Consider the following 16499-nt stretch of genomic DNA (forward strand, 5'->3'; position numbering starts at 1 on the left):
AGCTGCAAATTAAGCACTGACTTTATCGTTGAATCACTAACATTTCTGGAACTAAGTACCTCGTCCCATGCCCATTCCTCCAGAGTAAATCCTCAGACGGCCAGCTGATTAACAGAGAACATTTCAAGCTTTTCCACCAGTTGGCCCTCTCCTTCTACTCCAAACCCATTGCCGCCATAGATCAGACTGGTAGGAACACTGAGATGCTAGGGTACTCCAGCACCGATCATATGAGTAGCTTTGGAATCCAATTGGAAATCCTCTGTTGTTAGCTACCATGGCTTCAACTACCACCTCGATGTGGATGACTCCCAAAGCTCCCTTACTAGCCCAATACCTCTCACCACCTCTGCAATCTCACATTTCCTCCTGCCTCCAGGACATCTCTGTGTGGAGTCCTGACACCACCGCAAGCTCAACATACCCCAAACTGAACTCATCTTCCTCCCAAATCCTTCCCTCCACCCAATTTTTCCATCACATCCTCCCTGTCTCTCAACCCCGTAGTCTTGCCAATTTTCCTCGACTCCTTCTCTTTTTCATTCGAGATAGTCACCAAATCCTGTTAATTCTGTCTTCACAACATCTTCATGATCCCAAGTGCTTGGCCCCGTATGCTGTATCCAGTGGCGTTGATTGATCAATGACTTACAATGATCACCAGAACTCCCTTGTCTGCAGGGCCCCATCCTGTTATTTTTCAGCCACTTCATAGGTGAATTGCAAGAAAAAAAAATCCACTCAAACTCCACCATAACACAGGACTGGAAGCACAAAAACTACCAACTGTAGTGCGGCTAAAACTATGACATCATCAAAAATAAGGATGCAGGGGCAGGAAATGGGATCCATAAAAGACTCACATTTGATCAGGGCTCATTCTAGAGGAGTCCCAGTATAGTCAATAATCCCCCTATTGTTACCTGACTTACTAGTCAGATACCATTACAGCCATTTTGACATAGGTGGATTTCTTGAACTAATTCCAACCTGCCTTTAGGTTTGCTTCGGGCAGACACTTACATTGTAATATTCATGAAGGTCTTCGTGGGACTCAGATTAGTATGTTTTGGTTCTGCAAATGGAAAGCAACGTGATCAGACTGCAAAACCTGAAATCAAACCAGGAAATAATTCAAACCATCAAAGTACTAGAAATCCACGGTTTCTGGTAACATCGCTGGCTATGGAGGGTCAGTGATTCTCTTGCTTTAGAAAGAAGCAGAAAATCTCAGAATTCTAATCTAGTTAGGATTCTTGCTGTTTTATACAATAAGTGATGAGTTTTTCAGCAAGCTTATGGCATTCTGAGTTTCAGAAGACGGCCTGAGGGAGAAGATTGAATTATTAGGGAAACAATAACGTCTGTCAAAGAGTAAAATTAACAATAAGCTAACATTATCAAAATAGAATGTGCTGTTCATTGTCGTTCAGTTCAGTGGTATTGAGCTCTTGCTGTGTGTAAAGCACAGTACTAAGCACTTGGGAGAATACACTTCAACAATAAACAGACATATTCCCTGCCCACAAGGAGCTCACAGACTAGAGAATGGACTAAAGCGCTTATAGAATGGAATGGATCATTCCTTTGTTCATTCTAAGTCTCCTTTTCCTCCTCATGTTTCACAACACTGAAACAGTTTGGCTGTCTCTCCAGCAGTGCTGTCCAATGCACCCACTCCAGTTCAACCCTTAGGTGGTCACCCTCTTCAGAACCCATGGTGCCACCTGAATGTCATCGGCCAGCCATTCTTCCAGGTCTGATGACATCCCTGTTTCTCAGGCTGCTCCTCTTCTCTGTCTGGGTTGGCATAAATGCGCATTGGTAAAGCCAACAAGCATTGAATTCTAACCCTGGCTTCCCATGTCTGCTGTGTGACCTGGGGCCAAATCAGGGTGTCCTCTGTGCCTCATCTCCCTCATCTGTAAAATGGGGATTAAGACTGTGAGCCCCACGTGGGGCCTGGACTGTATCCAACTTGATGAACTTGTATCTGCCCAGCATTTAGTATGATGACTGGCACATTGTAACTGCTTAGCAAATACCATATAAAAAACAAATCAAAGAACAAAAAAAAAACTGGGGATAAATATTCTTTGCCACCCATCTGCACATTTCCTGAAGCATGTAGCCAAAGCTCTCCTATCAGTCAGTGGTGTTTGTTGAGCGCTTACGATGTGCAGGGCACTGTACTCACAGCATTTGAGCGAAATTTGCTGGGGATCAACTGCAAATCTCCCCTTCCATTGAATATTTTAGAGAAAGGGGGAAGGTTAGTAGGGGATGTGCAGCAGACTCTTCTCTCCTCTGTGTCAGGGAAGATGTGTTCCTTGGTGCATAAAGGGGAAGAACTCAATACTACTTACGTCTTTTACAGAAGTGTTGGGAGGAATGATGATTTAATGTCTTTCTAAACAGAAAAATCAATTCACTTTCACCTCATTTATGGACTTTGAATGCAAAGTAAGTTGCCTTTTTTAGTACCTGACCAAGGGACAGATAAAATTTACAACAGAAACGAGGTGGAATATTGTGTATAGCAGAGATCATTTACATTGGGGCGGGGGGCAAGGGGGAGATCCCTAACTTGGAATTGCAAACAAGTGCAATATTTCAAATTTCCAAATATGTGGACAGGAAGCTAAACTGGACTGGCCTGATAATCCTGCTACTTTCAAACACGTTTTACACCGAATTTACATCCTGGAAATTGTTTTTTTTTTTCTTTTTGAAACAGGGACAGTTTACATGCTCAGCATTAATTTTACTTGTCGAGGAAATGGGCTCTACTTGTAACTTGGACTTATTTTTGAGGAGACAGGTTGCTTCAACCATTTCCTTGGAATGTAGAATTGAAACTCTTAGTCTGTTGTATCAGCAGTTATCTAAAGGAATGATCATAGCTGCGGAATTTAAGTTCTTACCGTGTACCACTGTACTGAGCCCTGGGATAGATACAAAATAACTAGATTGTTCACATTTCCTGTGTTGTTTGGGGCTCACAGTTTCATCGTATCCTGCCTTGACTACTGCATCAACCTTCTCACTGACCTCCCAGCCCCCTGTCCCTCCCCACTCCAGTCCATACTTCACTCTGCTGCCCAGATCATTCTCCAAAAAAAGCCCTTCAGTCCGTGTTCCCACTTCCTCAAGAACCTCCAGTGGTTGCCCATCCACATCTGCATCAAACAGTGACTCCTTAGCATGGCCTCAGTCAGCTCTCCCCCCTCCTATCTTACCTTGCTGATTTCCTACTACACCCAGCTTGCACACTTCACTCCTCTAATGCCAATTTACTCACTGTACCTCGATCTCATCTATATCACTGCCGACCCTTTGCCCACATCCTCCCTCTGACCTGGAACTCCCTCCCCATTCATAAAGAAGCAGTGTGGCCTAGTGGAAAGAGCACAGGTGTGGGAGTGTGAAGACCTAGATGCTGGGTTTAAATTCAGTACTTTGTTGGCTTTTGCTCTTGGCTCTGAAGCAAGTAGTTGAATTGTCCGGAGAAATGATGGTGACTTGGGGCTGGTTTTCAGTTCTGTGATTTGCTCAGGAGGCTGAAGATAGAGCTTGGCTTTCATGGGTAGTACTGCTTCCTGGACCAGTAACCTAATTTGAGCCTGCTGTGGACTCTCAAACTATGCCTCTAAATAATGCTTTGCAAACTCTGGAAAAGAGCCTGGTGGGGAAAAAGAGATGTCAAGTGAACTTCAAAATTGGACCGAACTGGGTGGAAGTGGAGAAATTGCGTGGCCTAATGGATAGAGCACAGGCCTGGTTGTCAGACGACCTGAGTTCTAATCCCGGATCTGCCCCTTGTCTTCTGTATCACCTTGGGCAAGTTACTTTTCTGTGCCTCAGTTCCCTCATCTGCAAAATGGGAATTCAAAACCTGTTGACCCTCCTACTTAAATTATGAGCCCCGTGAGCGACCTGATTGTCATGTATCTACCACAAGCATGTAGTACAGTTGTTGGCATAAAAGCGCTTAACAGACCATAATCATTTATCATATCCGGGAGATCACCACACTCCCTATCTTCAAAGCCTTATTAAAATCACATCTCCTCCAAGATGCCTTCCCCAACCAAGCCGTCATTTCCCCTACTCCCTCTCCCTTCAGCGTCACCTATGCACTTGGATCTGTCCCTTTTAAGCACTTGATAGTCACCCCACCTCAGCCTCACAGCACTTAATGTAATTTATTGTAATGTCTGTCTTCCCCTCTAGACTATAAACTTCTGGTGGGCAGGGAATGTGCCTACCCACTCATTTGTATTTTACTCTCCCAAGTGCTATATCCAGTGCTCTGCACACAGTAAGCATTCAATAAATACCCAGTGATTCTAAGTGGGTTGGAGCATAGGTATTCTAACCCCATTTTACCAATGAGGAAACCGAGGGACAGAGAATTTAAGTGACTTGCCCAAAGTCACACAGCAGGCAAGTAGAGGAGCTATGTTTAGAGCTCGGGTCTCCTGATTTCCAGCCCTATGTGCTCTTTCCACTAGACCGTACTGCTCCCCTGTAAGGAAGAGATGCAACCTCAGAAATGATTCATTCCTATCAACTGAGCAGTGAAAAGCATTTAGGAAGACTGGATTAGGGTCAGGAGTCTGTTCCGACTCCTTTATTTTTCCAGTTGATGATGGCAAATCATTTCGTAATATGGCACTTCCCCGATTTTGGAAAAAAAAAGGGATCAATTGCACTTATTCAGAGAAATGTGGTAGATATCAATTAGATAATATCTGTGAAATGTATAGAATATTGAACTGCATGAAATTGAACTGGCAGCTCTTTGCAGTTTTCTTTCCAACCTTCAAAGGCAATCTGCATGCCTCAGTTCCCCCATTAATTCTTACCCCTACGTTTTTGGTGTAAAATGCTTAGAGATGAGAGAGCATCAAAAGCTCTGAAGTTGAATTCCTAAAGTCCAACTGTCAATAAATTTGTATGGTTGACATTTCCAAAAATCTCAGTCAACCCTATGAGAACTGCAATTGTTGAAAAGCCTCATTAAACTAAAGTTAGTTACTGTTAGGTAAAGGTTACATTGAGTTAGGGTTAGTGTTAGAGCTCAGACCGAGATGTCGAGGATAGTGTTTGTTGATTGTTTTTATCAGTGATTTCTTACCCTTTGAAACTTTCAGAAGGAAAATTGTCCAATATTCAGTATTTTCAATTTATAATTACAGATGGAACTAGCATTGAAATGCATTTGATTTGACATATGTCATTTGTTTAGCACACTGAGTGAAATAATTATGTCGAGGTGAAAGATTGACAGGCACATAACTATGAAATGATGAGCATATTATCTAAAGTAATTTAGTGTTTTAAGCAGTTACTTAGCAATGTGATGAATATACTCAACCACTTAGTCTAGTCACACAACAAGGTTGCTGGTTGGTTATTAATGTTGGTATTTGTTAAGCGCTTACTATGTGCAGAGCACTGTTCTAAGCGCTGGGGTAGATACAGGGTAATCAGGTTGTCCCACGTGAGGCTCACAGTTAATCCCCATTTTACAGATGAGGTAACTGAGGCACAGAGAAGTTAAGTGACTTGCCCACAGTCACACAGCTGACAAGTGGCAGAGCCGGGAGTCGAACTCATGACCTCTGACTCTGAAGCCCAGGCTCTTTCCACTGAGCCATTAGAAACCCATGCATGCACATCTGGAATTTCTGGCCAACGACATCTATTCTACCTTTCTCCCAGAGAGAAAACTAACCCAGGATGGCTTCGGGGAAAAGAGATGAGAGGCTGAATAGTGGCTGAAATAATAATAATAATAATAATGATGATAATGGTATTTGTTAAGTGCTTACTCTGTGCCAGGCACTCTACTAAGCGCTGGGGTGGATACAGAGCAAATAGGGTTGGACACAGTCCCTGTCCCACGTGGGGGCTCACAGTCTCAATCCCCATTTTCCAGATGAGGTAACTGAGGCCCAGAGAAGTGAAGCGACTTGTCCAAGGTCACACAGAAGACAAGTGGAGGAGCCGGGATTAGAACCCATGACCTTCTGACTCCCAGGCCCGTGCTCTATCCACTACACCATGCTGCTTCTCAATACAACAGACACATTCCCTGCCCAGAACGAGCTTTCAGTCTAGAGTCTAGAGGGGGAGACATTCATTAATATAAATGAATAAATAATGCATATACATATGTGCTGTGGGGTGAAGGCGGGGGGTGACTTGCACCAGGTCACACAGCAGACAGTGATGGAACCAGGATTGAAACATTATGTTATAGTCAGTAGTAGACTTAGGGAGGGCAAGCCGGGCAACTGTCCAGGTCCTGCGGCGAAGGCACTATGGACTCAGAATCGAATTCAGTGTTAAAATCTCTCTCTTCAATTTATTCTGTACCTTGTTCTCTCTTATCGTTGTGACTCAAATGTGGAGAAATGAAGCAGAAACATCAAATTGGTTTTTAAGGTCTTCAAAATTAAGTCTCTCATGTGCATCAAATGACTGTCTTGCCCAAGGCCCCACCTTCCCACTGTCTCCATTAATCGAATGTTCAGAGAACCTATGATACATAATTCATTTGAGTTTTTAGTACCTAAGATACCATTTCAATATGTTTGTGTAAGCATGTGTCCTCAAGAGAGCGCCCCTCCTTCGTGATTTACCCATGTCTCTTGAATAACTGACCAGGCTCATGGTGCTTAATTTGTATGGCAGCCTGAAAAAAGCCTACTTGCCCGTTGCTTTTAAGTGTCATGGACATTTATAGTGATATACCCCAGGGCTTAGTACAGTCCCTGGCACATAGTAAGCATTTAAAAAATGCCATTTAAAAAAAAAAAAAGGGCAGGACAAAGCATTGACCTTTCCAGGGTCAGGTACGTGCACTTAGAGTAGAACCTGTAATCCCTTGCAAATTTCATCTTGGCCTTCTTTATTGTTTATTCATGATGAGCAACATGAATTTGAATGAATATGTATTCCAGTACAAATTAAGAGGTACATCCTGATGTATATTTTCATGATGAGCTGTTACTGTTAAAAACCTATACAAATATTGATTCTGAATGTGCCAATCTGGGTCAGAAAGTGCTAGATCATTGTGCAATTTATGGGTTGCATGATTTTGTATGGAATATTTCCATTTAGGCATCCATATAATTCCTTCCAAAATTTTGTTCTTCTGCATCATCTTCTTTTGGCATTGTATCTTGATAATGTATTAATTTTAGTACTTCACTTGGAGGCACAGCTATCCTACAAGGCTTAAGATTCTAATTCTTGATTTTATTGTACTTCGGCTTAGGCAGATTCATCCACTTCATCCTCTTGGAGATCTGCATATATTCTTTACAAATCAAAATACATTAAGATTGCTCAATACGAAAATGTTGAAAGCTGTTAATATACACTTGTGAACTTGAATGGTTAGTAAAAGAAGACTTGTAAGACATTAAGAGCTGTTAGATTTCAGATTTTTTTTTTTGGTGACCCTTTGAAAAAAATCTTAGTAATGTAAATTGCCTTTTCAGCTTTTGGATACACTTCAAGATGAATTTATTATTAGCAATTCTGAGAAATGCTTCTTTAATAATCGTTTTAATGCCTCATAAAGTTTCCTTTATTTTGTAAATTCCTGACACAATGCAGTAGGGATGACATAGATGTCAGTAAACTTAGAGAACTCAAGGAGGGCAGTGGATTTAATTTTAAAAAAACTACACAGCTTTAGGCAGCTGAGTCTCTCCTATTAGAGCAGGTAAGGAATTGTCATTTGGTGACAGGAAACACCTAAATTCTGAATCGTCTAATGTGAACCCAATTAGGTGATTTTTTTTCTTTCAGCATTCATACGATTTACTGGTTTGAAGAGTGAAAGTAGCCTAGTTTTTGTTGTCTAGAAATGCAATAGGAACTGGAACTTGGCAGTAATATGGATATATAGATAACACTTAAAAATTTAACAAAGAATCTATTCTTTGTTTTAATCTTGGTTTAAATATTCCTTGTTGTACTGCTCTCAGTGTGCTTCTAGTAAACTCTTTAGGGAACTATCTTGCTGAAATTCCAAAACAGAAATCTGTATGGCAACATGCTGAGAAGCAGCGTGGCCTCATGGAAAGAGCTCGGGCCTTGGAGTCAGAGGACCTGGGTTCTAATCCTGGCTCTGCCAAATGCTTGCTGTGTGACTTTGGGCAAGTCACTTAATTTCTCCGTGCCAAAGTTCTCCCTCCTACTTGAACTGTGAGATCTCTGAGGGACAGAGACTGTGTCCAACCTAATTCAAGGTATCTACGCCAGCGCTTAGAACAGCATTTGACACATAGTGAGCATTTAACAAATACCTTTACCAAAACCCAAAAAACATCACTGCCCCTGCGGAACTGAGAGCAGCACATCTGGTTAGCTCTTAGCACTCTTTTCTCCCCAAAACAAATGCAGTTTTCTCAAATATGCCCATAATTCATCTTAGCAGAACATATAACTACTGTTTGTATGGATACTGCTCCCTTTTGAGCATACACATCCCTCCAGTTTATAATTGAAAAGGCCTGTTGACTCACTTGGGGAAATAAGTTAAGGAATCCTAAAAATAGACTGTGCGGTGTGAAGTAAGCAAACCTAACATGATCATGTTCACATAGAACGCCTTTCCTCAAGGCTTGGATCAGGCCTTCGATTCTACAATGTTTTGAATGTCTTGCCCGCATTTTAGAAGTATAACTCCAGCATCGTGGAGTTGACAGATATGGTAAATGTATGAAAGTAACTCTATAGCCTTAATTGGGACACGTAGCTGAGCACAGTCATTTGCTATTGGAAGATTTTTACCCATATCTTGTGTTTTGAAGCAGCATGGCCTAATGGGTAGAGAATGGCCCAGGGAGTCAGAAGGACCTGGGTTCTAATGCTGACTCTTCCACCTGTCTGCTGCGTCACCTTTGGTAACTCACTTCATTTCTCTGTGCCTCAGTTACCTCATCTGTAAAATGGGGATTGAGACTGTGAGCCCCACGTGGGATAAATGACTGTGTCCAACCCGATTTGCTTGTATCCACCACAGCTTTTAGTACAGTGCCTGGCACATAGTATATGGTTAATAAATACCATGATTGTTATTTATTATTATTATTCTCTGTTCCTCAGTTCCCTCATTTTAAAAATAAGGCTTAAGACCCTCATTTGGGACAGGGACTGAATCCAACGTGATTCATTTTATCTACCCCAGCACTTAGTACAGTGTCTCGCACATAGCGAGCGCTTAACAAACGCCACCTTAAAAAAGTACAATGTTATTGATATGACTGTTTTCAATATTATATGCTAATTTAGAAATGAATTTTGTGCTTATATTTTCAATGATAAACTCTCCCATTTGGTAACAGTTAAGTAAATGGATTTTGAGGAAAGTAGTGCTGATGATGAATTAAGGGTTTGCACAGGGATAAGAGAAGCTTAGCCTAAGAAAAGCATAGGGTAGTCTCATAATTAATTCTACACTGAATTTGAAGACATACTCATGCTACTTCAGGTAATAGAAGGTTCTTTTTTTTCCTCAAGTGTTTGAATTAGCCCCATATAGTAATATGAAGTGTACAGATATTTGCACTTTGCTCAGGCCTTTCATCTTGTTCTTTTTCTTTGCATTCTATAATAGAAAGGGATTTTTAGCATCAGAAAACCTGTATACATTAGACCCCCTTTAAGAGATATTACATTTGATGTATCCTGAATTATTTTGTAGTTTAATTTCTTTTGAAAATTGGAACAGCTAAGTAAATAAAAAGGCTGCTTTTACACAAAGTCAAGGGCAACGATCCAGGTAATTGGATTGAAATAAAAAACTCGAGGAAAAATTATTTACAAGAAAAAGGGGGAAGAAAAGAAAGTAATTATTGAGATAGTATGCTTAAATCAAATTTAGTAGATAATAATTCACATATATACATCGTTCAAATGCACATTCTGCTCTCAGAGGACCTTGGCTTTCAATCCTGACTCAGCTACCTGCCCTCTTTGTAACCCTGGACAAATCACTTAACTTCTCTGTACCTTTGTTTTCTCATTTGTAAAATGGGGGGTTCAGTACATCTTCTCCTTCCCCCTTAGACTGTGATCCCCATGGGGGACAGGGACTGTGTCTGACCTGATGATCTTGTGTCATGTCGGGCTTACTATCTTGGCACATAGTAGTTGCTTAACAAATACTAGTAGTATTATGCAAAAGCAGATTACTTTTGCCACAAGTACCTCTGTGAGGGATTTGAAGAACTGCACTGCAGTAGAAAACACTGTAATGGCTGTTAAATAGGAACATCAAACAACTTTTGTTGTACTAACAACCTTTAAGTAATAAGCAGCAATTCAGAGCCCCGTGAAAGGTGCTGCGGAGTAACCAAGGAAGAACAGAACACAGTCTCTCCCTTTAAAGAGCATATAGCTTTATTTGGAATGGTGAGACGTACATCAGTTTTTCAAATGGATGAATTTAAATTTCATCTCTTCTTAGCCTCTGCCTTTTGGCGCAGATCCTAATGTGTAGTGGCCCAGCTATGAAAGGCAAAAGGAAGGTGAGAGCAGAAACAAGGAGCCTTGGATAATCCACTATCTGCGAATTCCTCGTCTTGAAGAATCTAAGAGGATTGATCACAGATGTACGTTGACTATCAGGCAGAAACGGGACAATGTATATGACTCCCAAGTGAAATGAGTCTGAACTTGTTCAGGGACACTGACCCCAGACTTAAAATAGAATCTCTGGGTATTATTTCATATTCGTATTAATTTTTTTAAGCATACAATATCAGCATTTGATTTCTGTGTTAAAGATTCTGCAATTGCTAAGTGGTTGCAATTGCAGGCTTTCTGACACATAGTAATTATGCTGGATTTTTAGTTTTAATTAGTGAAAGTCTTCTGAGACTAAACCTTTTTAGCATTGGGCCGTTTGAAATCTATGAGATAAAAAGGGAGAGTTCTTTCAGAACATTATTTACATGATTTTAATTAATGATTGTAATCTCCATGGTCATTTTAGCAAAAGAGCATTTAATCCCTTAACCGCTTTTCATGATTTGCATTTTGCGAAAACATGTCTCTGTTGTCTTTTTGTTGTTGTTTTTTGAGGGTTCTTTTTTTTCTTTTCAAACAATTTATTTTTGTGAATTTTATTTGGTGGCTATTCTAAACCCCATTTCATACCTTAACACCTGTTTCTCATGCAGAGCAAGCTGATTGGTAGAAAAGTAAAGTTTGCTTCCTTTTGCCAAGACAGAACATAGCCCTTGGCAAGGTTACCTTTGAAAACAGTTTTTCATGCAGAGACCATATACAAGTAGCATTGCTGTTGCCAAGATCCTCTGACTAATGAAGGGTCGGAGCAATAGTGTATTCTTTTTCATTGCTTGCGGCACGTATATGTAGCATTTCTTCTGAGAAAAGGCACTCTAGCGTTTCAAACAGAAGCTCGAAGTTTAACCTTCTAGGAGGAAGGTCAGTGTTAGTTTTTATTGATAACATAGAAGAAAGTAGCTTTATAGGAATATGAAGGATAAGTCTATGCTAAGTAGAAACTGTTAAAAAGCAACCTTTTTTATGAAAATAAGTTGGAAAACTTTTATGTTTACAAAGGTTTTATTTCTATTGGTTCTCAGTATAGCCATTCATTTCAAGGATTCCATTCTGATTCTATTAAGTATTGCTTTTTAACGGGCAACCTTAGCATACAAACTAAAATTGGGTTTATTTTTCAGGTCCATCTAGAGAGGCACATTGTAGAGAAGCAGCGTGGCTCAGTGGAAAGAGCACGGGCTTGGGAGTCAGAGGTCATGGGTTCAAATCCTGACTCTGCCACTTAGCTGTGTGACTGGGCAAGTCACTTAACTTCTCTGTGCCTCAGTTACCTCATCTGTAAAATGGGGATTAAGACTATGAGCCTCACATGGGACAACCTGATTACCCAGTATCTACCCCAGCGCTTAGAACAGTGCTCTGCACATAGTGAGTGCTTAACAAATACCAACATTATTATTATTATTATTATTATTGTTTGTGCCATTGTGCAGCTTCAAGGTATAGTTAGGCAAATTGAGGGCAGGGTGTGGGTCTATCAATTTATTAAATATAGTAATTGGTACTGTTACCAACTTGGTAGTATTCTCTCCCAAGTACTGCGCTCTGCACAAAGTAAGCACTCCATAAATGCCATTGCTTGATTAATATAATCAAGTAATACAAATCCATTTCTGTTGTGTATCTAAGCAATGTATATTAAGAAGAATTTCCCAGGCATATTTGATTATATAAATGCGCTTGAGGCATTCAAGAGCCAAGATGTCTAAATGTATAACACCTGAAGGAGGTAAATATTTAAAGTTTTGACAATTTAGCAGGCTTTTTGGGATTAACTAATAATATTTTTTTCCAATAAGAAACAGGAAGTTTAGGAGGAGTTAGGGCTTCGCTAATTGAGGATTGACAAAGAATGGTCACAATGAAGTTGAATCAATTTTGGTATTTTTCTAGCACATCCTCTTTTTAAATGAGGAAAAGTTTTTATGAGGCAAGAAATAGCAGTCCGTAGCATAACACGTATTTGTTACCTCTTTCTGGGCAGACTACAATCAGATTGATTCAGTAGTGCAGTCAGTACTCTACATGGCAGGAGTGCTGTTTTTTCAGAGTCCCATGCTGAGGAGAAATGGCAATAGAGTGCTCATTGCTTGATTGCCTCCAGGTGAATGCAAAGGACCATGTTCTTCTGACACTAGGTGTCAATCCCAACAGACCAGCACTGTAGAAAGGATGTTCCCTAATTCATTTGTATTTATTGAGTGCTTACCGTGTGCAAAACACTGTACTAAACACTGGGGAGAGTACAATATGACGGTAAGCAGATACATTCCCTGCCCACAATGAGCTTGCAGACTAGAAGGGGAGAAAGACATTAATATAAATAAATTACAGATATTTACATAAGTGCTTTGGGGCCGGGAGGGGGGATTCTTCAATAGAGTTCTGTCCCAATGTAATTTTTTTTATGGTATTTGTTATGCGCCTACTACATGTCAAACACTGTTCTAAGTGCTGGGGTAGTCACAAGTTAATCAGGCTGGTTAGAGTCCCTGTCCCACAAGGGGCTCACATTCTAAGTAGGAGAGAGAATGGGTACTGAATCCCCATTTTGCAGTTGAGGAAACTGGAGGCACTGAGAAGTTAAGTGACTTGCCCAAGGTCACACAGTAGGCAATTGGCGGAGCCGGGTTTGGAACTCCGCTCGTCTGGGTTACCAGATTTGTGCTTTATCCACGAAGCCATGCTGCTCCCGTTTGGATGGGATTTAAGGATCAGGTATGTGTCTTTAAGCAGTTTGAGTGAATAATGTCTTATTGCAGAGGGAATTTTCCTTCTCTGCTCCACTTCATGCAAGGATAGTGCCAAAAGCCAGATTGGCATCCTTTGGGAAATCCTATTGTAACAGTTGTGAAAATGAACTCATTAAAGGCTAGTTTGGCCTACCTGATTTCAATATTTTTAGTGTCCCTAAATCAAATCAGATTAATCGAGCTCCCCCAAGCCTCCATATGTGCCCTCGTAATATCATATAGCTAGATGGAATAAATCAGGTGCTTTCAAGACAGTAGGTGGTAGTATTCAATTCTAAACTAAAAGTGCTGTGTAATATAAAAGTACTATGCTTAATATTTGCCTCCCTGTTTGTTTTTTTTAATTGGATCTGTGCTCCAGAGGACATGATGTTGAAGTGAACAACAATGCAGAAACAACATTGCATTCCTTAAGCAAAGTCAATTAATCACACATTGCTTTTCAAAATGGTTCTAAGTAATTGTTGTGCAAATTAGGCCAGGTGCTATTGCTGTGCAGTAAACAAGAGACAGCCAGTTCTTATGCAATTTAAGAGACATAACACATTTGCTAGTTGAAAATCCCCAGTGAGATAATCCTTAAAACCCCAGTGCTTGCACCCTCAAAGAAGTCTTAGAATTCATTTTGGTCAAGATGGTTATGCTACCCCAGGGAGCCCATAATTGTGCATTTAACTTTAGCAAGTGTGTGTTGATAATGTCTCTTAAAAAAACAAACCCCACACTAATGAGGTTCTCCAGGTTTTAGAGGAATGAATTACATGTATATATAAAGAATTGTTTGCTTGTAACCAACACGCAGAAAGTCAAGAGACTACCTAGTATCGTCAGCCGTATTTAGTAAATAGTATTAGTTTGAGTATTATTGGGGATTAGGCAGTTATTTCATGGTTCACTTTTGGGACTAGATGACTGAGATCTCCATTGTAATATCAAGGGTTTCATCTTCAGGTATCTAATGCTTTCCAGGACCAGAAAGCATTATTGTGTGAGAACTCTTGGTTTTGCCTAATTTGAATATATCCAAGCGCATTTGTTACTGGGCTTGTTGCTGTCCCCACTCCCTCTGATTGGTTTAGGACGGTCCTCAGATGTAATCAGCCGAGAGAATTGTGGCACGAGGGACACCCCAAGCTCAGAATCTAGCCATAAGTCTAGGGTTTCCCTGCCCCACGTTATGCAATCATTTAACCGTATATAATGGCCAGAAATTACGGTTCTCTGGCCAAGTGATTTTCTATATTCTATGAGGAGGGCAACTGAGATGAAAGCCAAGAGAGTGAGTTCAGCTCCCTTTTGCAAATCCCTGCATCCAGTCACAGTCTTCCACACATTCCTCAGGAATCACACATGTCTGATTTGAGAATGGTAAAGAATGATTTCTGCTACCATAGTTGGAGATTTGAAGGGCGTCAGCTAGGAACTCTGGGCATTTTGCACTACTGGAGGAACAGTGGGTTAGATAACAAGTGTGACAAAAACTACCTCCCTCTCTCCCCCCTACCCTTGATGGAGCCTCGATAACAGTTGCTGTCCTCCCAGGTATTATTGTAACTGTTGCAACCAAGCTTTTGGTTATGCCTTGGGGCTGTGATTCACCCTTTAAATCTCATTCAGAGTAGGCATCTGTGTGACTTTAATAGCAGCAGATTTTTCTCTTGAGGATGTAGTTACTAGCTTGATTTATGAAGCTACAGTTGTAGCCAAATCTGTTCCCTAGTGATTTTAACCAGTCTTCACTGCTCTCTCTTATTAGGTCCCCGTGAAAGCCCTGACTCAATTTGAGTCTTTTTCGTGCCCTAGAAAGAGTCCCTACCCCCACAGCACACGAGGCGTATTGTCAAAACAGTCGAAGGGAAGCCAGTGTGCTGCCTTGCCTTTGGATAAATCAGTCATCAAAGACATGAGGTTGACATTTCTGGATGCAGTTCTGATCAGGTCATTTGAACTGAGCACTCGATTCTCAAGTAGCGTCAGGTCTTACAGGTTTGGGACTTGCTCTCGGGTGAACCTGGGAGCAAAGTACTCCAGTCTTGCCTGTCAATCATACTGTTCCTGATTGCTGTAGAAAGTAACATAAAATATTTGGAACCGTTTTTTCACCCATTTCTCTCCTAACTTAGCACCATCCAAACCCCTTGCATAATATTTCTCACTATTAGGAGTTATTCTCATTATTTGGTGTCACCCAGCTATAATGTTTCGTATTAAAAAAGGAATCAAGATTGAAATAGAGAATGAAAAGGAAAAATTAGACACATAGATCTATTTCTGATTCTGAAAGTGGCTAATACTTTCTGAAAGTGGCTAATACTTGTGTTGAACAATTCGTATTGCCTCCCTGTTCCTTAATTTTCTTTTCCAAAACATGGATGTAACGGCTGTGTCAAGCTTAATTGCAGAATTACTAAATAGTAGGCATAGCATCAGAAAACGGTTAGGTGGTTTTGGTGATTGGCACTGTAGATCCTTCATGGAATATAAGAATCATGAGGAAAATTACATCAGTTCTGCCCGAACACATTGTTTGTTAGGGAATGTTCATTTGGCAACGCAAGTCCGTTTGGGCTCACGATGCCCTGATCTCGGAAGAAAGGCTCGTGTGCATAAGCGTGATGTCAAGACATCATGAGTACTAAATATGGCCTTTTGGGAGAATACAAATCCCCCATTTTAGGAGAACTGAGTATGCCACATTTGATTACTATGAATTTCTATTCTTTCCAGTCAGCCAGAAGAATAAGAATAATAAAAATTGTGGTATTTCAGGGCTTAATGTGTGCCAAGCACTCTGCTGAGCTCTGAGGTAGAGACAGTACAGCGTGGCTTAGTGGAAAGAGCATGGGTTTGGGAGTCAGAGGTTGTGAGTTCTAATCCCAGCTCCGCCACTTATCTGCTGTGTGACTTTGGCCAAGTAACTTCTCTGTGCTTCAGTTACCTCATCTGTAAAATGGGGATTAAGACTGTGAGCCCCACGTGGGACAACCTGATTACCTTGTATCTACCCCAGTGCTTAGAAAAGTGCTTGGCACATGGCACTTAACAAGCACCATTATTATTAATATTATAAAGTGTAGTTTAGTATAGTATAGCTAATGCCAAACTGCAGCAAGTCCACAGCATTGAGAA

General features: G+C 40.7%; 1 protein-coding gene across 2 annotated transcripts in view; it reads left to right on the forward strand.

Annotated features, from left to right (window-relative positions):
- The window catches only part of FBXL17 (F-box and leucine rich repeat protein 17), a 390787-nt gene that overhangs the window by 196629 nt on the left and 177659 nt on the right, over positions 1 to 16499 (forward strand). The window lies entirely within an intron of this gene.

This window comes from Ornithorhynchus anatinus, chromosome X3, assembly GCF_004115215.2.
Source record: "Ornithorhynchus anatinus isolate Pmale09 chromosome X3, mOrnAna1.pri.v4, whole genome shotgun sequence".
In the NCBI taxonomy this organism is placed as follows: Eukaryota; Metazoa; Chordata; class Mammalia; order Monotremata; family Ornithorhynchidae; genus Ornithorhynchus; species Ornithorhynchus anatinus.